This window comes from Helicoverpa zea, chromosome 21, assembly GCF_022581195.2.
Source record: "Helicoverpa zea isolate HzStark_Cry1AcR chromosome 21, ilHelZeax1.1, whole genome shotgun sequence".
Taxonomy (NCBI): domain Eukaryota; kingdom Metazoa; phylum Arthropoda; class Insecta; order Lepidoptera; family Noctuidae; genus Helicoverpa; species Helicoverpa zea.
The window spans coordinates 7,989,463-7,997,578 of NC_061472.1; the positions used below are offsets into that span (position 1 = coordinate 7,989,463).

At 38.6% G+C, this 8,116-nt stretch overlaps 1 long non-coding RNA gene across 1 annotated transcript; it reads left to right on the forward strand.

Moving 5' to 3' along the window:
* Positions 1-569: 569 nt before the first annotated feature.
* On the forward strand, positions 570-1,096 carry LOC124640829. The gene is made up of 2 exons (XR_006985600.1): positions 570-642; positions 811-1,096. It is a non-coding gene; the product is annotated as an uncharacterized LOC124640829 (long non-coding RNA).
* Positions 1,097-8,116: the final 7,020 nt, after the last annotated feature.

Here is an 8,116-nt window from a genome sequence, read left to right on the forward strand (position 1 = left end):
TGGATTAACGTATGCAGATGTTGAGCCAAGCTGATTTACTACCGCGTACTCCCAATAGCGTATGTATGCTGCAATGCGGTAGCTCAATGTCACACCACATTGTTTGTAAAAACGACATTTACATATCTTGGAGGGAAGGAAGTTAGGAATAAATAAATTGGTGCTATGTTTTTTTTTGTTGACGGCAAACGGGTGAGTTGGCTTAGTATGGGAAAATGTAAAAGTTTGTAACGTTGTACTTTCCTAGCTCTAAGAATAGGTTAGAAATTTAATAAAGTAGAAATATTTACAATACAATTATTCTAAAATTAATAAAACACCTAAATTAAACTAAACTAAATATAATAAAAAATTATAATATATTAAAATTAACATAATTCATATACGGAACCCAATATTAATTATTTACACAAAGGTCCTCGTAACTATTGCGCCTACGCATCTCTAAACGGGTGAACTGGTTTCGCCGCGCGCGACGGTGGTGCCTCGAGTGCATTCGGGCTGGAGACGCAGCAGACGACCAAATTGCATCAGACGTGACGGCTGTGTCACACGTTTGCTTACTTAACCTTCATTTATTTCGTACCTGCCTAATTCCTACTTATTTGTGCTAGACAAATTATAATCGGAAATCCCGCTGGGGTAAGTTTCCATGCATTGCTTAAATACTATTGTAAGGTGTTCTTCTTGCTAAATTTCTATCTAAAGCAGCTGTTCTTTGTTCACTTTGTTTGCTGGGACACTGTGACCTTTGGACCCGGCAACGTGGCCCAAGCTCTGCTAATGCTAGCCTTGTCTCTGCGCTTCCAGGATTTATTTCTACGTTGGAATTTCTACGTTCGAGTTTTTACATTCTACTTTAAACCCTCGCTACGCAACGTTCTACCTGGCGGCGAGTGAAAGACCAGACCTGATCCTGTCTGGAACTACCTGGGTCCTGCTGGAGACCTGGAAGTGCAACCTGGGAAGGAGCTGGGCCGTCGTCGGAGCTACACCACGGTTCAGGCCAGTGTTCCCAGTGTACCTTCTACCTCGAGATCTATTCGTGGTTAGGGCAACAGAAGTTGGCTTAAATAAAGTCTCAATTTCTACCAAATTGTGTACTTTATTTGGACCCCTACCTACCTACCTGTCGGCCAGCCTGACTACCAGCCCACCAGCGGCCGCAAGTTGATAAATCCAGTTCTAATAGTATAATAATATGTTGTGTGTAAAAAATATTAATTAAACTCATGTATTCAGGCCGCACATTTTCTTCGAAGTTATATGATTTTATCAAAAACATTGTAACATATTTTCGCTATTAATAAACAACAAATTTGTTTTGTGTGTGTGTATTATGTTATCTAGAGATGAAATAAATAACGTGATTGTACAGATAATACTTTTGAAATCTTGTAAAAAATGTGACCGTTTTTATAAAACACTTAATTTAAGTCTCAGTCAGTAATAGAAAACGATGTCTCAATTCGATCAATCATCAAGACAAAACATCCCGTCGAAAATAAAAATGTTCAAAAAATATTTTTCTTCAACAGTCCCGAGCAAGAGTTGTTTTTTGATGAGTCCAGTCAACTTTGGGGTCAAGGTTCCTTCTTGTGATAAAAACAAGCTTTATTCTTTAAGCAATTATTAAAATAAGCTTTCATAGAATTTAAAAACTTTATGTTGAAGATTTTTTAAACTACTTGTAAATTATGTACAGTTGTTGTACTTATTGCCTGATATTTTAATTTATTGCACCTCGTTCAATTGGAAAAGTAGTATTAAACAGAAAGACCTTGCCATTACCTACGAAGCAAGTTTTGACTGAGTTAAAGCAGTCAAACCGCCTAAATTATATGTATTATAGGCTATGTATTGAAGAGAAATATTCCTCGTTGACATTTTTTTTTATATCTAGTTGTCTTCTTTGCCTGTTGATAACTGCATCACCTTTAAAAGGGCCCTTGGTAAGTGCAGAAGTCTAAACTTAAGCAGGTTATTTAACCTATACTCTAAAATATCATGGAATTACAAACACCTACTTGAAAAACATTTAGAAATCGGCTTAATACAACAGAAACTATGTAGCATTAAAAAAGTTTGATTACATAATTTTATTCAATTAGGTGCCAAAAAAACATCTGGTCCAATTTTCTTCAATTCAAATCTATACAAAACAATTTCAATATTGAAAAACTTTCAGATCTAAAAAAAGGTTCTACATGATTATAGAGACAACATTGGATTCCGAAAGTTTTCAGTTCATTACGCTAAAGGTTTTATGTGTCAGGCACACACAAAATTGGGTATATTGTACCTAGATTTCTTTATTTTGATTGAATACCAAACGAAGAGGGTTTTTCGGTGCCAAACTGTTGGCCCCGTCAACTTTTCTTCAACATACTTTTTTGTTGAAGATTTTTGTGTTTGACATATTGAAAAATAAAGCAAAATAAAGTATATATTTTTTGTCTAAATAATTCCTCAAGCGTCCTTGATTTATTTTTGGAAATATTCGTAAAATCATTGTTCCTGTCGGAATACTTGCTTACATTTTGCAACCACGAGGTCCTAAAACTGAAACATCGACGCCTCCTACGCATAAGGTCGTAAGGCTAAAAAATCGTTTTTACAGGAGAGCGTTTTTTGTACACGGTGATGATAAAATTTATTCTGAAAGATTTTCAACAGAGATTTTTGCATTATGCTGTCAATTAACAATTAAATAATTTATTCCCAGGTGTTGGATATTATAATTACCGAAAAAACCCGCTTTACTTACTTACGACCTTATACTTGATTGAAAAAGGTCGTATCTTTTTGTTACGACTGTCTGCGTTCATAAATTTGATTTAAACAACACGAATAACGACGTAAGTTTTGAATTACGACTATATGCGACGTGCAAACTATCGAAATCTATATAAATAACAAGTTTAAAGCTAGAGAAATGAAGTCAAATGGTAAGAAAGGATTAGGGTATAGATTATTTACTTAACTCTTAACATGAAATTAAAACATTTTTGAAATCGGTCCCAGGGGCCCCGAGGAAAACCGCTTCAAATGTCCTCCTTACATAGTCACTCTACAAATTCTTAATTAATTCGTAATGGCAGTAGTCAAAATAGATTCTTTACTCCACTCATAACACGAAATTAAACTATTTTTGATATTGGTCCCGAAGGTCCCCATGGAAACCGGTTGTAATATTCCACATGAACAATCAATTTACAAAGCCTGAGCCCTTTGCCCCGTAAATGGGAGTGGTTGTATAGGATCTTTACTTCATTTTAACACGAAATCCAAATATTTTAAAAATCGCTCCCAGGGGTCCTGATAAATTAATCTGACAAGACTTATCTGACAAATAAGTCTCGTTCATATTCATTATCATTGATCTCAGGATCTGGCTGTCAGGATCCAGTACTGTGCCTGTACGACTGGCGGCCTGTACGACTGGCGCGAGGAGGCTCAGCGCCGGGGAGAAACCCCGTTGCCGCGGCAAGTTGTCGCGCAGCGGGCGGAGCTCCGGCGCGATCTCATGGTGGCCTGGAGGGAGCGACTGTCGCAACCCAGTGCAGGGCACGCCACCATCGTGGCGGTAAGTCCCCTCTTTGAGGAGTGGCTCGGGAGGAGTCACGGCGCCCTCACGTACCGCATGACGCAGGTCCTCACCGGACACGGTTGTTTCGGGAGGTACCTGCACCGCATCGGTCGTGAGGAGGCGCCCGGGTGTCACCATTGTGCGGACAGCCCCGAGGACACGGTGGACCACACAGTCCAGGTGTGCCCCGCATGGGAAGGGCACCGCCGGGTCCTCGTCGAGGCTTTGGGCGGCGGCGACCTCTCGCGTCCGGCCCTGGTTCAGGCCATGGTCCGGGGCGAGAGGGAATGGGATGCCGTCGCCTCCTTCTGCGAAGCGGTCATGCTCGAGAAGGAGGAGGCGGAACGCCAGAGAGTTCGCACCTCTCATCCCGGCCGCCGCGCTGGACCAGGTAGACACCATGGGCGCCGGGTGTCGCGAGATGACTCCCGGCCACCGTAGGCGTGGGTCTGTGGGCGGTGAGTTCGGGTGGCTCATCGTCCCTCTGTCTTTCTAGACGACAGACCCGTGTCGACGGCGCGCGTTGTTCCACGCGCTCCTCAAAGAGATGTCAGCAACCCCAGCGGGGCCCAGCAGGGCCAAGGCCTGCCGGGGCTGCGGGTTGTTCGAAAGAGATACCGCGGCCCTGGTACATAAAAGGCCTATGACGGAACACGACGATTTTAGTCAGTAAGAGTCTGACACTCCCTCACCGCTGCTAACCCACAGCGGGAGGGGTCATTTGATGATTTTACGTCGATAAAAAAAAAAAAAAAAAGGATCCAGTACTGTAAAAAGTTGTAATGATAAATAAATTCTAAAAGCAAAATTCTAAAACTGACCCTCATTTCCTGAAAAAAAAGGCAATTACCGCAATATATTTGAATTCTCGGTTAAAATCTACAAGACCCCTGCGCTATGGGCTATCTACTAGAAAAATCTTATCATGAACTCTCTCTCGAATACGAGCTAGATAGTAGACACCGTTGAGGAATTCCCTCGTTTCTCTGTCGTCTTCATCTTCAGGTCAGATCTTAACCTCCACTGTTTTGTGGTATCCGAAACATATACCTTTTTCCTCTATATGTATCTTTAATTTTCGAGAGTTGCATCCGATTTTTTTAGGGTTTCCATATCTAGACCGGATGACAAAGGAACCACTTAGGAAGTAAACCCTTTCAAACAATAACATAATCGGTTGGTAAACGACGGATTCATTTTGGGAAGTCGGTTAAAAAAAAGTTGTCGTATACTATAACTCGTATTTGTCAATTAATATAATTCAATTAAGGTAATAAAAGTGGATTAGTTAAGACTTCGTTCGTAAGCATATTTTTCAGAATATTGAATAAGAGTGAAACCAGTGTATCTCAGGACTCCTGGATAGATTTCGAAATGCTTTGGTCTGGGACCTAATATAAGCCTATGGAACATAATACAATATGCAGTTATTGTGGGCAACACTTAAGCCCGACTACTATACAGAGAATAGCATTGTCCTTTACACATGTTACAAATACATGGTTAGAGACTTAGAAAATTAACATAATTCAAACATAACATCACGACTTTTATTCCCCAAAGGGGTAAGCATAGGTTTGAGAGGTAAGAGACAGGAGAATATTACAGTCCACTCAGTTATTAATCCCATTTTTATGCCTGTTGTCGAACACTAGGTACTATTCCAGACTCCGTGTTATGAGAATTTCGAAATTGAAAAACCCAATAAATATTGCCCGATACGGGAATCAAACCCGATACCTTGTGGGGGGCAGTCATACTCGCGGCCCCTAGACCAACGAAGCAGTTCGAACGTTAATTTGAATGATTTTTTCAACTATAATTGAAAAGCAGAGAATCGTATCTTATTTTTTTAACGGAGCATACAGCCGTATGTCTATGATACGTCTTTATACGTTTATTCATTATTATATTTATACCTCGCATATGGTCTTAAGAATAAGTTATGACTCCTAGAATGAAATTATTGAGTAGTATAAAGTCGTAACTGACCACAGTACATGTATGATTACAGCGCATAAAGTCGTAACATAAACGTTTCGACGTTTTGCGTGGGACGGGTAGAATACGACGATTGACATACGACGTCGGTACTGCGCTTTGATTGGCCGTCCTCGCTCCAATCGTTCGAAGCATACAGTCGGAACTATCTGCGCGACTTTATGCGCGGGAGAATTTAAATGTTAAGACCATTATCCATTGAAAAACTCACTATTTATAGAAGATATTAAAATTTGGATTTTAGTAATACGTAATAATATTTAAGAAGATTTTAATGGTGCAAAAAAACGATTTTTGTAAAAAAATGTGTTCCGACCTTTTGCGTGGGAGGCGTCGACATGGAACTTTAAGCATAAAGTTGTATAATCCGCCAACTTAATTTGCAGAGCTTAATTTCAGTGTTTATCAAAGTAGATTTGGCAAAGTAATCATGTACCCGGCTTATGTCCTACGAAATGAGAGGTTTTATTATAATTTTAATCTACCACATCGTATAAGTAACATTTGAAAGTGTTCCTCTGGGAACAGTTTTGGTTAGGGCGGGCTTCTGAAGGGCAAAGATTAAGTAGGGAAAGATGGGAGAAGCTCTAGAAGCCCTATGTACTGTTTGGTGAATAAAATGAAATGTATGTTCATAAAGGAAATTCGTGGATTGTTTTAATCTTACTTTTACTTTGTTTTAATTTGAATAAGATTGTGAAAAACTTACTATACTGAAACAAAAATAAGTGTTTATATTTTTTATATTCATTCAAAAGACAATATAAAATCTTATCATTTTTTTTATTTGAGTCTTTGTACACAAAACTTCTATGCTTACTTAAAAATAACACACAAAGATTTTCAAACAAATCGTGTCTGTCCTAAGTTTACTCTTTGTCAGAGCTTAAGAGATTATTCGCACATTACTCGAATTACTAATCTGATGAAATTGAAAAGGGATATTGACTTCATTACACCTTTTCTCCGAGTAAGTTGAGTGACAAATGTACGAACATTATTTATTATTTAGGCTCTAATTATGTGTGACGGCGGCACTTATTACGTCATTACTTAAAAGCTTAAAAACGTACCAAAATTTTGTCACTCTATTTTAAAAGAGTCGGCTCTTAGAGCCTAATTGTCACATAATTTTTCTTAGACAAATTACAAGCATTCCTAAAGGAAAAAAACGTGTACATCATAATTATTTACGACTGAATTTAAGTTGCCCAATATTAAATCTAGCTTCCGATAAGCATGGGCTCTCAGTTTTTTCAAGTATCTTAGTATGGTGTGTAAGTTATTCTTGGCCACCAAAACAGCAAATAAAAACAAAGAACGTTCCTAACGATTCCTGCCGCGTAAGCGGATCTACGGTTCTCCGCGCGGACGGGAGGTATGTAAAAGGTTCTAGCGGATTTCACCGCCAACCGCGTCGGAACGGAGGTAGTTCTTGTTTGAATCACCATAGTATACCAACTCTCATTTCATGAATCCAAAACTACGAACCTGCCTCGGCAATAACATTTTGTCTCCGAAACGTATTATTTTCCCAAATTATTCTGAATGGCATTATCTAAACATGTTGTGAACCAACTCCCCGGCCATGCATAGTAAAATGATCGTATCACAATATATCACTGTGGGTATTGTTCCAGGTAAAAATGCTACAATACTTCAGGTGAAATAATGGAATCTTGAACAAAGGTTCTTTAGGCATTATTACATTTTATTTAGCAGGCTACTTTACTATTCAGGATAAGACAAAAGTTTTTACGAAATATGATTGACCATAAATATTGAGTGTATTTAATAAATATAGAGTAATATTTTCTCGAGTGGCGACCACGAACTGAAAGACGCCGAATTTGCAGATAGGGGGCACTAAATGTGCGGATGCCGCCAGGAAGCAGAAGCAGTTTTGTCCAGCATTAGACGTCTTTCGGCTGACACGAAGAGTGTTATATTATGAGTGCATAAACTAGCGATCACACATAACACGAGTGTATGTCAGTCCAATTACTATCATTCGATCAGTAGAAGGTTTCTGAGTACTTTGACCGCGATTTATTGGTTATGGACAGCGGACAAAACTGGTAACAATCGGAGTAACAGTCACTTATTCAATGTCTTCTTTGACTTGAACTCTGCAGTTTACATTGTACCTAGACATAAGTTACTTTATATCTTAGATGTTCCTGATTTAAATTTTCTATTGTTCTTAAATATTTGAGAAAAGAGATACTGAAACCATACCCGATATATTCAGAGAACTCTTTTCTTAAACAAAAGAAATAAGGACGTAGTATAATATTTTCAACATTATTATTTTTGATAGGGTCTTATTTATTTATCGTTTGATAAAATATTTCCCTTTTTTACGCATTTCGTCAGAAAGGACGTCGAAGATAATACTTTGACTTAAGTGTTCGTGGAAATTTAGAACCTTTTGCTTGTAACGTATTGACATTCTCCAAATACAATAAATAATATTGACGACTACAGTTATTTGGGACACAGTTTCTGTGATAAAATAATAGTATT